Raw genomic sequence first — 14985 nt, forward strand, 5'->3', positions numbered from 1 at the left:
CAACCCTTCAGATAGACCATCATAATGTCCCCACTTTAATCTGGGCTAAAGAAGCCCAACTCTTTTCAGCTTTCCTTGTCGTGCTTGGTTTTCCAGACCCTCGCCAGCTTGGATGACTTCCAGCTACTTTCATTTGTTCCTAGCTACTAAATCACTTTTAAAAATTCTAGTTTGGTGCATTAGCAAATTATGTTACTGTGTTACAAAGAACAGTGGTAACTTCTTGATGCAGTAGGTTAGTTTGCATTCCATCTAAAGTTTATTTCTATTTGAATGATACGAAGCAACATGGTTATGGTAATGTAGCGTATGTAAACTTTCCCTTGCTTTTACCATCTGGCACACTGTATGATTCCACAAAGGAGAAATGAATTTGCGACTAACATCCAGTTTCCTGTTTATGCCACTGACAGGCTTAAAATAATGTTGTGAAAATGTACCTAATCCTCCTTTGGTGCCTGATTTTTGAAAGCTGTTTCCTGTAGCCATCCTTTATCTGCACTGGTGCAAGTGAGGTCCAATTCACATGAAAATTTTGAGATATTAGGGTGTGCTTTTGACTCCCCCCCCCCTTTCTGAAGATGTGGTGAAGAGCTTGTGTGTTTGCTTCAGGACAAACCCAGATTCTGATTTTCCATTTTGTTTTACTGCGTAACCCTGGGGCTATTATTGTAACTTTACTCAACACACTTTCCTGGCTTCTTTTTGTGTTACCATGCTAACATGTAGGGTGCTGACTGCTGCATGTTTATGGAGTTGCTCTTCATGGGAGTTGTAGTAGCATTTGTCTACTTCTTATCATGTGAAACAACCTGATCTCACAGAGTATGTCCAAAATCAGCACCAGTGGCTGCCATAGCAAAAAATAAAATACATATTCAATTTCTTAAAACAAGAATTTATGTGACAAGTAGAATGACACCAACTCTACAAAGAACTGGAACCTGATCCAACCCCTCTGTAGGTGCAGGACGTGCATGTTGTTCCATACAGTAAAGCCCTGTTCCATTTTCTTCCAGAGCTGAAGTAGGTTGCTGGAAGAGCACACAGACATCTCATTCTCCATAATGCCCCACTGAGCATTATATGCATTATTCAGACTGAAGGGAACCCAGTCTGTGCTATGCTTGCAATGAGGACAGATCATGGCCTTGACATTCACTTTTGTTTCATATTTAGGTTTTTAGTGAAATACATGGGCAGATACATGTAATTTTCCAGTTAATTTAACAATTTTTTGGATGTATTTGAAACTCCTCAACATTTGCAAAAGGAAAAGACTGTTGAAAACTAACAGTAGTTCTTTTGCATTAAAGCCATTCTTTGGAAGATGCCAACATTCTGTCTTAGGAAATGGAAACGGAATAGGAGCAGAGTTCATGGACAGCTTTGAGCTGGAGACATCTCTCCAGACATGTTTATTATCATTTTGTACTGACTTGACTTCAGGTTTAAGAGCAAAGCATAAAAGCTGTTCCATTTAAAGGAAGATGTAACTCATTTCGTGATCAGCACACCATCTAACCCCAAGCAGCTGCTCCCATATGGTGCTACTATCAGAACCAAAGCTTTGTTCCATGGCATCCTTAAGATTAAAACAAGCACTGTAAAATAAACACAAGGCAAGAGTGAGATAATTAAACACAGGGATCTTCTCCAGTGGAAGACAAAATTTATTTTGCATAAGGATGTGATGAGGCTACGTGACCCAGACAGAGTGTTCTAGTGTTGGCTAACACTCGTTTGCGTGATATTCTGAGGTATTGTAGCAGGTCAAGAACCCTATGGAACAAAGAATTAAATCCACTTTGACTTACTCTGGTTTTTAACCACAATGAATAGAGTCAAGTCTGGTTTAGGTGTGATCTTCTTGAATATAAGCAAAAGCATAGATTTGCATGGCTATATTAGCAATACAACATCTTAAACCAGGAGTCGCTAACTGACAGCCTTCCAGATGCTGTTGACCTACAAGTCCCTTACCATTAGCTATGCTGGCTGTGGCTGATGGGAGTTTATCTAGATTTATGACCAGTAGAAGTAAAGTAGTACAGCTGGAAAGCAGCACAGCATCCTACAAAGGCCCGTGCAAATAAAGAAAGCTTTAGTTGGCCTTTACATATATATATATATATATATACTGCTGAGTCTTGGTGATCCTAATACCAATCTTCTGAAGCCAGTGGCAGAACTACATTTTGGGGCCCCTGAAGCTTGAACTGTCATGGGGCCCCCCTCGCAACCAGCAATGAGGTCTGGGTGACCACTGCTATCTTTTTCAGAGAGGTTATTCCATGGCAGATCACCGCACCTTTACAACATCTGTGCTGCTGCCTCTCAAACTTTGGGGTTGTTGATATATACAACAAATAATTAATCAATTTGAGTTATGCGGATCCTATTGGGTCTAATAGACCCCAAAATTTTAAGTGGACTAAAATCACTATTGGGGTCCCTCCAGGATTTGGGGCCCTGAAGCTTAAGCTTCATTGGTTTCATAGTAGAGCTGCTCCTGCCTGAAGCCAACTCCAGGAGTTAAAAAAAGGCTTCATGTGGCTTCAGAAAGATGTTCAAGCTCTGGCTTTCATGAGCTTCCAAAGGAAAAGTGGTCTGACCATAATTGCGGGGAAGCCACTCCGAAGATCTCTATAAATTGATGCTGAAATACGGTACATGGATGATACTAGTAAGGAAATGTTGTGGGCTAATCTTAGGTCTTGCAAGGGAATGCAGGGGAGGATAGCTGTATTTTCTTAGCACAGATCTCATATTCTCTGAACAATTTTCCATATTCTTTCAACCTAAAGATTTATTCAGTTTAACTGTTACCATAAAATTGCTGCAATGTTGACGTGAGATATCCCAATGCTGCACATGTGCAAGGACAGCTTATATTTCCAGAGTCTTCAGGATAGATCATTTTTCTGTTTCCTCTCCACCTCCTGCTAAAAATATATTTCCAAAGCTAAACTCATGAAAGGGGAAGTCACCCAATCCACCTGTTAGGAATGTGAGCCAGTTGATGGCTTCTTGGTAGCTGCTCTCTTGTAAAGGGAGAGGTTTAAAGAGTCCTGGAACTAGATTTTTCAAAAGCAGTGTGGTCCCCCCTGAATGCATGCAGTGCTAAATCACTTGGAAAATATTTGGTGAATGCTGCAAGCCCTATTAAACTTTCTTCCAGTAAAAAAAAAAATCAGATTAGGCTATAAATTTTGAGATGATCCACTATTTTTAAGTTTATTTTGGAGAAACGGGCATGCTGAGATGGGGGTGTTTCTGATTATATCTGTCCCTATCTGCACCCATTGCACTCTAATGTTATTTATTTATTTATTTTAATAATAATTGCTATGGTGATGATGTGGATCTTACAACATCCTGCAATGGAGGAACCTGACTTCCATTTTTTAAAGGCATCTCAGAAGTATGCAAAGAGAATTGTGCATCACACATGCATCCTTTACAGAAGTACGAAAGTCCACAAAGCAGCCAGAGTTGGGCAAAAAGCATCACTTCAGTGTGTTTGAAAAATGATATTCAATAGCATATTGTTCCTTTGTGCCACTCTGTTTACCCCATGATAAGAGGAGTTCATTCTCTAATCATGCTGCATTTTCTGGCTAAGCTTGCTGCTTTCGAGTGTTGTTTGCATTAAGGCTGATTTCCCAACATGCTCTCTCTAAGAATATTTGTTTATCAACTAGCTTGGTGAAAAAGAGAAGGGGGGAAACATACCTAACTCATTATTTTGCTCTCCATTAGCTTGCATGCAAAGCCCTCTTTCTGTTTTTATTTAAAGGCCAAGCTTTGGGGATGTCACTGAAAGAACTTAAATGCATCAAACAAATCCCTTGGCACAAACAGACATAACGAAAGTAGGCTTCTAGTCTAGAACATCTTTCCTAGCTCTTTCTTCGTGTCCCAATTCTGACTTCCTCTCCACCTCCCAAGCTCCATCCCAGTCTCCAGAACCACAGCCTAAGGAAGGCTCCTCCCCTCCCCTTGAGCAGGAGGGTATGTGACTTATCATCTCTGTGCCTCATTTACAATGAGACTTAGCAGCTGCTTCACAACCATGTGATACATTGAGCTTTGTATAACAGTTCACTTGAAGGTCTTTGCACAGTTCAGGCATGTCAGCTGAGTAACTTCAAGCAGTGCAGGGACTTGTAATTAGACGGCCCTGAGGCTGCTATCTTCTCTGAGGAGGCTTTGTTTCCTGCTGATTATCCAATTGGCATCCTGTTTCTCCGAGAACCTCTGTCAGAAGGTTCTAATGGAAGGCTGGTGAGGTGGGGGGAGCCAAAAGTATGTAAGGAGCTGCAAACAGGTATGAACACTCAAGCCTAGACAAGAGGGCTTGTTAGTCACTCCGACACAGAGCATGCAGCACCTTGCCTCTTTGTCAAGAGTGTGCAGCAGGTAAACAGTTAGAGCCTGGCTGCATCAACCCCAAGACTCAGTCCAAAACAAATACATCCACCAGGTTCACCATTAATGATTTTCCTCCCATCAGTTGAGCACAGTAAGTGTCAAACCTTATAGGCAGGATGTCTAGGTAATCCCAGTGCCATTTTAGTTAAGAAGGAAGAGCCTGTAAAGATATATTCCTCCTCTCGCGCTCATGAGGCCCAGAAATTAAAGGAAAGTACCGGTTAAGTGAGAGGTACCTTTTTTAAAACTGTCACTTCTATCTTTTATAGTAAAATCACAGTACAGCCTTGAAAGGAACATACAGAAGCCTAAAGGCTACACCAGACTGATGGGGTTTTTTTTTGCAGGTGTTTTTTGAAACATGTCACTGACACACTAAAGGGACATTAGGGGTGGGTTTGTACTGGACTGTCCACACACATCATTTTACTTTATTCATTGTTCTACAATGCATCCTCCATGGTATCACATTTTTGCAGTTGTGAGGGGACGCGATAGTGCAACAAAAGTGAGACACCACCACCTTTGAGAACATTTGCAGCTTAAAATGTTTTGGAATTTCAACAGGAAACTACAGTATGAGACATGCACTGACTGGAAATGAAGCAGTATGTCCAGCCCAAAATATTTCCTGGTGCAAATTGTGTTGAATGTGGGACCACATATAACCATCTCAATACCATCATGAGCCCACATTAACATGAATGCGCAAGAAAAAGCCTGAGTTGGCATGCTGATTTGTAAAGGCCGGCTTACATATTATAATATAGCCTATATTATTTGTCCTAATATTTATTTCAAATTATTGGGGATGGGGAGAATATGTTTAATAACATTTCTCATCGAATTTCTCATTTCACTATTATCTGTATTCATGTGGGGGGATACTAGAAAAGTGTAACCTCAACACTATTTTAGGCAACTGCTGGAAAGATAGATTTTCCACGTGCATTCTGGTCAATGGCAGAGAAAGTTTTTGAAGACCAAATCTGTTTTTATCCCGAGATGGGCTTTTTTGGGACCCATTAGCATCCCAGCATTTTGTCATGAGAACTGCACTCAATCAGTGTAGAAGATATTGAAAACGTCATGTATGCTGGTTTGTGTGATTTGTGGTGAGGCTAACCAATAGAGACATATTAAAGAGGATTAGACAGATTTACGGACTAGATGGCTATCAAAAGCTACTCATCATGATGGCTATGCTCTGCCTTCCCATTTGAAGGCAATAATGCTTTGGAATACCAGTTTCTGGAAACCACAGGAGGGGAGGAGGCTCTTGTGCTCGGATCCAATTTTGTGTTTCATCAAAGCATCTGTTTGGCCACTGTGAGAACAGGACACTGGACTAGATGGACCATTGCCTGATCCTGCAGGCTCTTTTTATATTCTTAAGAGTGGCTAAGCTTTGGCCTTCTAGATTTTGCTGAATTCCATCAGTCCTCACCATGGATGATGCAGACTGGGGTTAATGGGTGTTCAACAACCTTTGAAGGATCACAGATTAGCCACTCTAGTACGGAGCTATACTTCAGTGTCTCTCCAAGTTCCCTAAAGTGATGGACGAGTTCCTCCCAGCTCATTTCAGAAAGAACACAATGTCACTAATGCACAGAACATGGCAGCACCGTGCATTGTTGTGCATGCACTCATGCACACACATATTTGTATGCCATCTTGAGAACTAGCATTAATTGGTAGGATATATGTAAATGTCTTAAATAAACCAACACACTGGTTGCATAGTAGCTCCATTATGCCGATATTGCCTGGCAGGACATAAAATGGAAGAATGGGAGCAATGTGGCCAGAGGCAGTTCTTCTTCTCCAAGTCCCCATCCCTTGGGCTGTGCTAGTGACAGCAGCAGCAGCAGCACAGGCAGCAGTATCAAGGGCAGCCCCAGTGGGAGTCTAGCCCAGGATTCCAGAAGGCAGCCAATGATGAGTCAAGCCGTTTCCACGCACCAGGTCACCTGGAGCTTGAGTGCCTGGAGTTTTGCCCTGCTGGAGCATATATGCCCCACATCACTATCTGCTTTGCATAAATTGAATGTACGCTTTAGCAGTGACACGTCTATAATATCTGATACCAGAATGAAGGCAGGCAGACGTGGGTTTTGAACATTTTAAAGCAGAGGCAGGGAATCCCTTCCAGCCTGAGAGACACTTTCCATTCTTCCGAGGGCAATGTGGTGGGCAACAAAAGTAAATGTCAGCTGTGTATATAATAGGCTGGTTTCTGCACACAGTCTCACACCAGGTAAGCAGGAGGCATTGTCAGAGCACAGGGACACATCCAGGCAGGGCAAACCTATTTGGGGTTGAAGCAGGGATAGTGAGGGGTGTGACCGGAGAGAGTTCTGGAGGCCAGATGGAGAGACCTAGAGGGCTGCATCAGCCCTCAGTCTGATGCCCCACATCCCTGATTTAAAGCAAACCTGATGGCAGACCTAGACAGCCATGACCACTGACCCAGGACCTTTGGCCAAATATAAGTTTCATATGTTCTGTAGTTATTTACGTGAGAGAAGTGCTCTGTCTTTGTGCTTGGTCCTTTGCCTCGACATAAGCAGTTTCAGGGATTGCATAGAATTATTATTTTTCTCTGTATTCTACGTCTTCCCCCAATTTTGCACTCCCCCTGCCCAGGTTCTTGAATTTGTAATAGGTTGTAGCATCAGGAATGGAAATCTTGTGTAATATTTTGAGTCTGCTGCCATTTGTTTATAAATACGAGCATCCTGGATCTTAGCTCATTGTACTGTCACATGGCCAACTTTGCTTTCAGATGCTAGATTTTAATGAAATTCTATCTAGACATGCTTTTCCTAGCTTCAAAAGCGTCTCGAAACGGCAGTTTCAGTACAAAGCCCTCACCTTCCCCAAATTGGACATCATTTTTAAAAAGTGAAAATGTATTCCATTGATGCCTTTGACATTTGTAACACACGGAAGCAGGGCTGGACCCCTGACGTCTTCCACTGGCTTTCTCAACAGGCGCCAGTAAAACTGTGCAACATTACAGTTCAGTTTCCCATGGACCAACTTTGTCCCATGATTCCAATACTTGCAGTTTACTTGAATCCCTTTCTCTTCTCATCAACAAAGCATTACGCTGAATTACAGCTTTGTTACTGAAGGGGAGTTGTGTGATTGAGGTATATTTTTCAGGGGGCCTGCTGGCTAAGTGGATGAGGTATTAATATGAGAAAGTATAAACAAAGCTTGCTTTTCTAAACTGCAACAGAGTGATGGGCTCAATTTGTTTCTCTACTGCCATCTTGAAAACTAAACTCCAGCATCCAAATTAAACAGGAGATGTAAATACTAGCCAGATGTTCCCTGGTGTTTGAACCTGGTCTGCTGTGTTAGTTCTATTAAATGGGTACATTCTGCAGGCAACATAATGCACTCTGTTTTGCTTTCCAGTTCTGGGCTAATGGCTTCTAGCATATGATTATGATCTCATCCAATCATGTAAGTGTCATGAGATGCTTTTCAGCTTAGCTGGAGAGCCAGATGTCAAGCAGCTTAGGTGAGGGTGGGCCGTTTGTCCAACTGTCTTAAAGTGGGCACTAAGCTCTCCGTTTCTGTATGAAATGCTATCTGAGGCTCCAGGTCACCTTGCCAAGCAAAACACAACACCAGCCACATACTCAGACATGTTAAAGCTCCCTGACACCAGTTACAAAGGCAGATAGAATACTTCTTTCCTCTATAGATGATGCAGCAGGTACTTGCTGCAAGAAGAAGCCCTACTGAAGAAAGATAGTAAATACATGAACATAGGGCACTGCCTGATGCTAAGTCACACAATTAGTCCATCCAGAATTGCCTTCAGACGTTCAGTATTTTGTGGAAGCATATATCAGAAATTTAGGTTTGTGCAATTAAAGAGGCAATTAAATGCTACCTGTTGTCCTAGTGCAGCAAAAGGTGGTCTTTTTGTGATTTGGAAAGTGACAGAAAAATGCTCTGAAATGTATAGGACAAACAAAATATTAGTGGGAAGACTGCAGGCAAATCGGAATGAATGCTCATTGTTATACACTCTCCCCAGAAGGATTGATCAGTAAAGCCTGGAAGCAGACATAGGGGCCCATCTGGATTGGTGTTTTATTGCAGGTGTATTCTGTAACAAGTTCTTGACACAACAATAGTGCATTAGTGGTGGATTTATTCTGCTCTATTAATTGTTCTGCGATGTTTCCCAAATGCTATCATGTTATTGCTATCTGGAGGGGCTGTAGTGCAACAGAAGTGGGACAAAACACTTGCACAATGTTTGTGGTATATGAAAGCTACAGGATTTCAGCAGCAAGTTATTGATTGGAAAGGAAGCAGTATGGCCATCCCAAAACCTTTGCAAGCACAGATGGTGCCGAAAGCAAGGTCACCTATTACCATCCCGATAGCGTCATGAGCAAAAATAACCATGAATGTGCAAGAAAAATAATTTTTTGGAGGGCCTTACCCTCTGCATAAGGGACGCGGGTGGCACTGTGGGTTAAACCACAGAGCCTAGGACTTGCCGATCAGAAGGTTGGTGGTTCTAATCCCCGCGACGGGGTGAGCTCCCATTGCTCAGTCCCTGCTCCTACCAAACTAGCAGTTTGAAAGCACGAAGTACAAGTAGATAAATAGGTATTGCTCCGGCGGGAAGGTAAATTACATTTCCGTGCGCTGCTCTGGTTTGCCAGAAGTGGCTTAGTCATGCTGGCCACATGACCCGGAAGCTGTACGCCGGCTCCCTTGGCCAATAAAGTGAGATGAGCGCTGCAGCCCCAGAGTCGTCCACTACTGGACCTAACGGTCAGGGGTCCCTTTACCTTTACCATCCGCATAAGCTTTGTGCAAGCAAATGAAAGCTCAATAAACAGGATCATCCAGAAGATCTGTTGTTCAGTATCATCTACATTGACTGGCAGCAGCCTTCCAGGATTTCAGAGAGTAGTTGCCACAGACTGGCAGGATACAGAGCAGTGGTGGGAGGCACCAGCTGGGGAACCGCCAAAGGAAGCCCCAGGGCAAGAAGGCTCTGAGCCAGGAGATCGGTGGTGGGATGACAATGAGTGGTCAGAGGGAGAAGAGGGAGCAGACAAAAATTATGCTATTTAGTATTGCTGATTGCTCATTGGTTGTTATGCAGCATTGACTGACGAGTAAACAGCCAACATTTAGAATTTTAGAATCAGAACTTGTTTGTTTACCTCTTCAAAATGTGCTTATGTTGCTTTTCGGTGTTTACACAGACCTCTGATGTATATATCTTTGTGTCAACCACAAAGTGTGTTCCGTGCCATTTGCACAGGAAGTGGAGAGATGAGATACAATAGGGAGACTTTCCCATAATGAAACACCCATCATTTCTTTTTTGAAATATTTGTGCACAAATATTCTGAAAGCAGAATCCTTCGTGGGAACTGCCATGTGGTCGCACCTCTGGAATAACCATAATTAAACTGTTTAAAAGTAGCTATTTATTTTCCCTTTCAATGTAAAGGCATCTCTGTCAATGCTTTGCATCTGCTTACTTCTGGAAAAACATCATCCTCTGTTTCTACGATTAAGGAACCAATGCAATCATTATTTGTCTCAGCTGAGTGTACACCAGCAAAACAGTTTGAAACTCAAGGTAAATGTGCATAAGTTGTGCATTGCTTTGTCACATAATAATTAAATAAAGTCACAGAAAATGAATTGTTGATCTCATATCTGCAGCTTGCAGACATATGTAAAACCTGAATATGTTTCCCCATATCAGCACATTTTCTTATATACTGTACATACTTTTTTTCTCTCTTTTAAGGCTTCACTGTGTGAGAAGCTTGTAGTCACCCATGTGTTGGTGTTCAGAAAGAGCACCCAATTAAATGCCTTGCTGAATCATGTTTCAATTAATGGAGCTTTGCAACAAGCAATGCATTCATTAGGGGAGCACCTAATTTATTGCCTAGTAACATAGTGTGTCAAAAGTTGTGCGAAACATGGAAAGTATCTGTCCCCTCCCAATAAATGAATACTTGGCCTGCACTCTTATGTTTTGCTTTGAGTTACCCTAATGTGTATTTAAGCCAGGTCTACTGAAGTTACTCTGAATTTATCACACCCTCCAACATTTGGCAGAGGAAAACAGGTACACTTGTTTATGTTAAATGGACAGAGAGTTCACAATCTGACAGTGAGCAACTCAAATGAATGTTCTGCTTCCTTGGATCTTTGTTGAGATGCTGCCACCAAAGACATTTTGAAAAGTTCAAAATATACATTTATCTACAATCCAGAAAGCACGTGTTTGTATTTATATGCCATCAATTTGTGATTTTAACAGTTGTAAGTTTTAATTTTTTTGGCATTGTTAATGAGGGACCATTTCAAAAGTAGTACACAGTATAATGCTAATTGTTAAGATGGACAGCATGAAGCCAGTCCAATAGTTTTGGATGGCAAGAGAACTACAATATTAGGAACAAATTTGGTAGACACTAAAAACCTGTGCACACAGTGAGGGGGGGGGGGGAAAGAGTACTGTGCTTGTTAAGTAGGTGTAAGCCAGGTGTGAGAAACCTTTGGCCCTCCAGATGTTGCTGAGCTACAACTACCATAATGGCGGGCCATTGGCTTTGCTTTCTGGGGCTGATGGGAGTTGTAGTTCAGCAATAAATGGTAGGCCAAATGTTTCCCATTCCTGGTATAAGCAGAGGATAGTTATACATATGTATCAGTATAACCAGGGAAGCTTCTGCTTATGAACCTCTAGCCCACTGCATGGCCAGCTGATTGCAGATCCAAAGGCATCTGGTTCAAGCCCCAGTGGCTTTTTAACAACTATTCACTAGCTAGTTCAAATTTCTATAATTGAAGCTGTGGTTTAGTAAAGGTTTTGCTTACAGTTTTTCATAAGATGTTGTAGATCTGAGCTCTGAACACTGAACAACTTTATACTTCATCTTAAGATTTGACCTACCACTGGAATCTTCCAATGAAAACAGCATTAAATATAGTCAACACAGACTGGTACTGTCTTTTGGTAGTTACCCTACAGGCACTGGAAATGGAGCCCAGAAAACAATTTGTTTATTATAAGCAGGTCAGTTCCTCTAAGAGACTCATGGAGTCATGCAGTGAGACAGAACAATCACAGTACTGAAATAGTGGGTAATTTTATTTGTTCCACTTGTTGGTCACAGTGGCATCATGCTAGCCAATTATTCTTAAGTCAGCAGGTTTCAGAGGTTAAGGCCTCCCTGTGGATTGCAACACTGCAGGCAAAGTAGCTAGGCCAGAATGAAAAATGTTCAAGCTAGGAGACACCAGGTATCTTCTCCCTTGGAGGCTTCCTGCGATCTCTGCAGCCAAGGCATATATGAAATACAATAGGCACATCTCTTGGATGCAGACAGCTTAAGTGTGGCAAATGTTGAAACACCACCAGCAAATAAAGGCAAAAGTGTTAATGAAGGAGGTAGACAGTGACACCCGAAGAAAATTAAATCTTGTAAACTCTTGGTTTTGTTTAATTGAAAACTCGGATCATTCCAGGCAAATACTGAGGTTTGAAAGTGGCTGGAACTTTTGCAATATTCTCATATTTTTTTTAACAAGGGCAAGCATTCTATAGTTACTTCTTCGTTAATGTCTCTGAGGGGCAGAAAATTATATACAAATGATAAGGATGTGGAATTTTCATGCCTCCTTTTCCCTACCATCAATCAATATTAATGAAATCACTTTTAGACCACAATCCTATACCCACTTAACTAGGAGAAAACCCCAGTGAACTTATTAGGATGTACATCTAAGTAGAAATGAACAGGATTGCACTGTTGAAGTAATAAGACAGTACCACACTCTAGTAAATATCCTAATAAACATCGGGAAAGGTGTGGTAACAGAGGGACATGTTTGCATATCCTCAACTATACAAATGGACTTTATATGGTCCATTACAGGTTCCACAATCAGTTGAAACCACTTACCATTCTGCTGGTTTACTTAGAGAAAGTGAATTTCCCAAGTACACAGTGTGAATTAAAAGGCCTTTTATTAACAGTGTCTATGAAAACGTCCCCAGCTACGTATCTACTATTAAGGTGTGGTTTGCTTTGCACCCTAATTGCAAGGATGACTTCTTGGGGAAATGGTTTTCATTTTTGGGGGGTAAATGTTGAGATAAACACACACAAACACAGGCACACTGGGTTTGATCTCTGGTATCTCTGAAAAGAGAATATGTAAGTGAAATTTGGTGTTAAGTTTGAAACAAGTCCTTAGTGTAATGTTGGTGAATGAAATGTATTGCTCTTTTGTAATTGCAAGCAAACAAACAAACAAACAAACAAACAAAACAAACAAACTTGAAATAAAGTGTGTTTCTACCTATATCTATGTATAGATATAGAGGAATGGACACACACACACACACACACACACACACGTATTTTCATTAGCTCCAGGCTTGCCCATGAGACAACTGTGTAGAGGAGGAGATACGAAATCCAAACATCCAGAGACTTTGAGAAGTAATGTGGAGATAGCTGAAACTATTCCTTTGAGTTTCCCCACTGATGAAATTCATACACAGACTTGGGAAAGGGCACAGGCAGGAAAGGAAATGGGATGTTTTAATTACTTGCTGTTGTAATTTTGGAACAGAGGAAGTTGTTCTCAGCCTATCTTTTAAAATTCACTGTGTGTGTGACATTCCAACCCTAATGCATGTACAGCACATACTTCCTGTCAAAAGCTGCAATGCGAGAGTGTTTCATTATCTGGAATATGCAAAGGAGAAGGAAGGCCAAGGCCTGAGTTATAAAGTTTCTAACCAATATTATGCCTGTTTGTGGTTCCTGGATAATGTTCACAGAGTTTTAGGAACAGGATATACATAGATTATGAAGATGAATAGCACTGCCATTAAGTCAAGACAGAATCTTGGGAACAAAGAAATGATAAGCAGTATTCTGTGCTCTTGCAAGATGGAAACATTTCAAAGCCAGGCCCCACATGAACCTAGGGGGGATGCTTACAAGATGATGAATGTTAGAATACTAATTTGTGTTACGCCATTGCTGGATTATCCCAGATAATGAGGATCTGTATTGGTGTGCTGAAGAAAACTTTAATTTGCATATATTACATGGTGTAATGGTATTGAGGTGTATAGAACCTACCTGGGATCAATTTTTCTTAAATTTTCTTTTCACCCTCTGGGTCCCATACCAGCTTACAACCTAAACCAAAACGAAAAACAGGGATGATGAATGGCAGGCTCTAAATGCCAACAAACAAACAAACAAACAAACACTCGTTGCAACAAATGGGAGCTGCAAAGAGCAAGAAGCAGCTGTTGCACAGCTTCCATTCAGTTCAGATGGTCTTACGCACAAGGCCTTCCTGGTCGATTTTATGTCTAAAGAGTAAGTTCAGTGGTGCACTAATGTGAAACTGCATGTGATGTCAAATGTCTCTTTGCATCTAATTTTTATATTTATTTTAAATCCAAATTGCATCTTGAGTGGGACGTAATAATCACGACCCTCCAAGTGTCCCTATTCTCCAGGGACTTCTCTGATTTAGAGAAACTGTTCCAGTTGCTGATTTGATCCTGGAATATCCCACTTTTCCTTAGGATGTCCCTATTTTCATCGGATAAATGTTGGAGGGTATACAGTTATCCAACCTCTGAGCCGTCTGAATGCAATCCTGTATAGGGCACTTTTTAAAAAATGTTTAATGTTTTCTTATGTTTTTATATATGTTGGATGCTGCCCAGAGTGCTGGGGCAACCCAATAAGATGTGTGTGGGATAAATAGTAAAATTATCATTAAGGAATGGGATTTCCCTATTTTCATCGGATAAATGTTGGGGAGTGTGTCATCATAAGAAGAGCCTGCTGGAATAGGCTACTAGCCGACCTAAGTCCAGCATCCTGTTCTCCCAGGGGCCAACCAGGTGACTGGGAAACCCACAAGGCACAAGAGCGCAGCCCCCTACTGTGATTTCCAGCAGCTGGTATTCAGAAGCACTGCTGCCTTCACCCATGGAAGCACAGCATAGTCACCATGAGCCAGATGGTGGATCCAACTAATGATCCAAATGCAGAACAGAGTAGCATTCACTGGCTAAGGAAGAGGAGTGCAGGGGGAGTGCACCGCCCGCGGCAGCGCGATCCCGGTGGGTGCCATTGTGGCTGTCCCCTTGCCTGCGCTGGGTGCCGCCACCTGCTCTCCGCCCCCTGGTGCCGGAGTATGAAGCTCCGCCACTGGTAGCATGGGGAGGGGTAAGGCAAATCCTGCTTCCCTTGCTGTGGTCCTGAGGAAAATTCATTTTCTAAAATTAGTATTTGCTTTGGGGTGAAAACTGCCCATTGGTGTCCTGTGCATCTGTGGCATCTATGTGTAGACAATCCTCCACTATGTGTAGTATCACACACACAACCTAATCCTCTTACTTTCTGGTCTTTGACACTAACTTGCTTTTTCAACTCCCTTAGCCACAGGCTTAGGTATCACACAGGGATATCCTGCAACATTTTGTTGTGGGTCACT

Source organism: Podarcis vaucheri (assembly GCF_965113315.1).
Source record: "Podarcis vaucheri genome assembly, chromosome: 8".
Classification (NCBI taxonomy): domain Eukaryota; kingdom Metazoa; phylum Chordata; class Lepidosauria; order Squamata; family Lacertidae; genus Podarcis; species Podarcis vaucheri.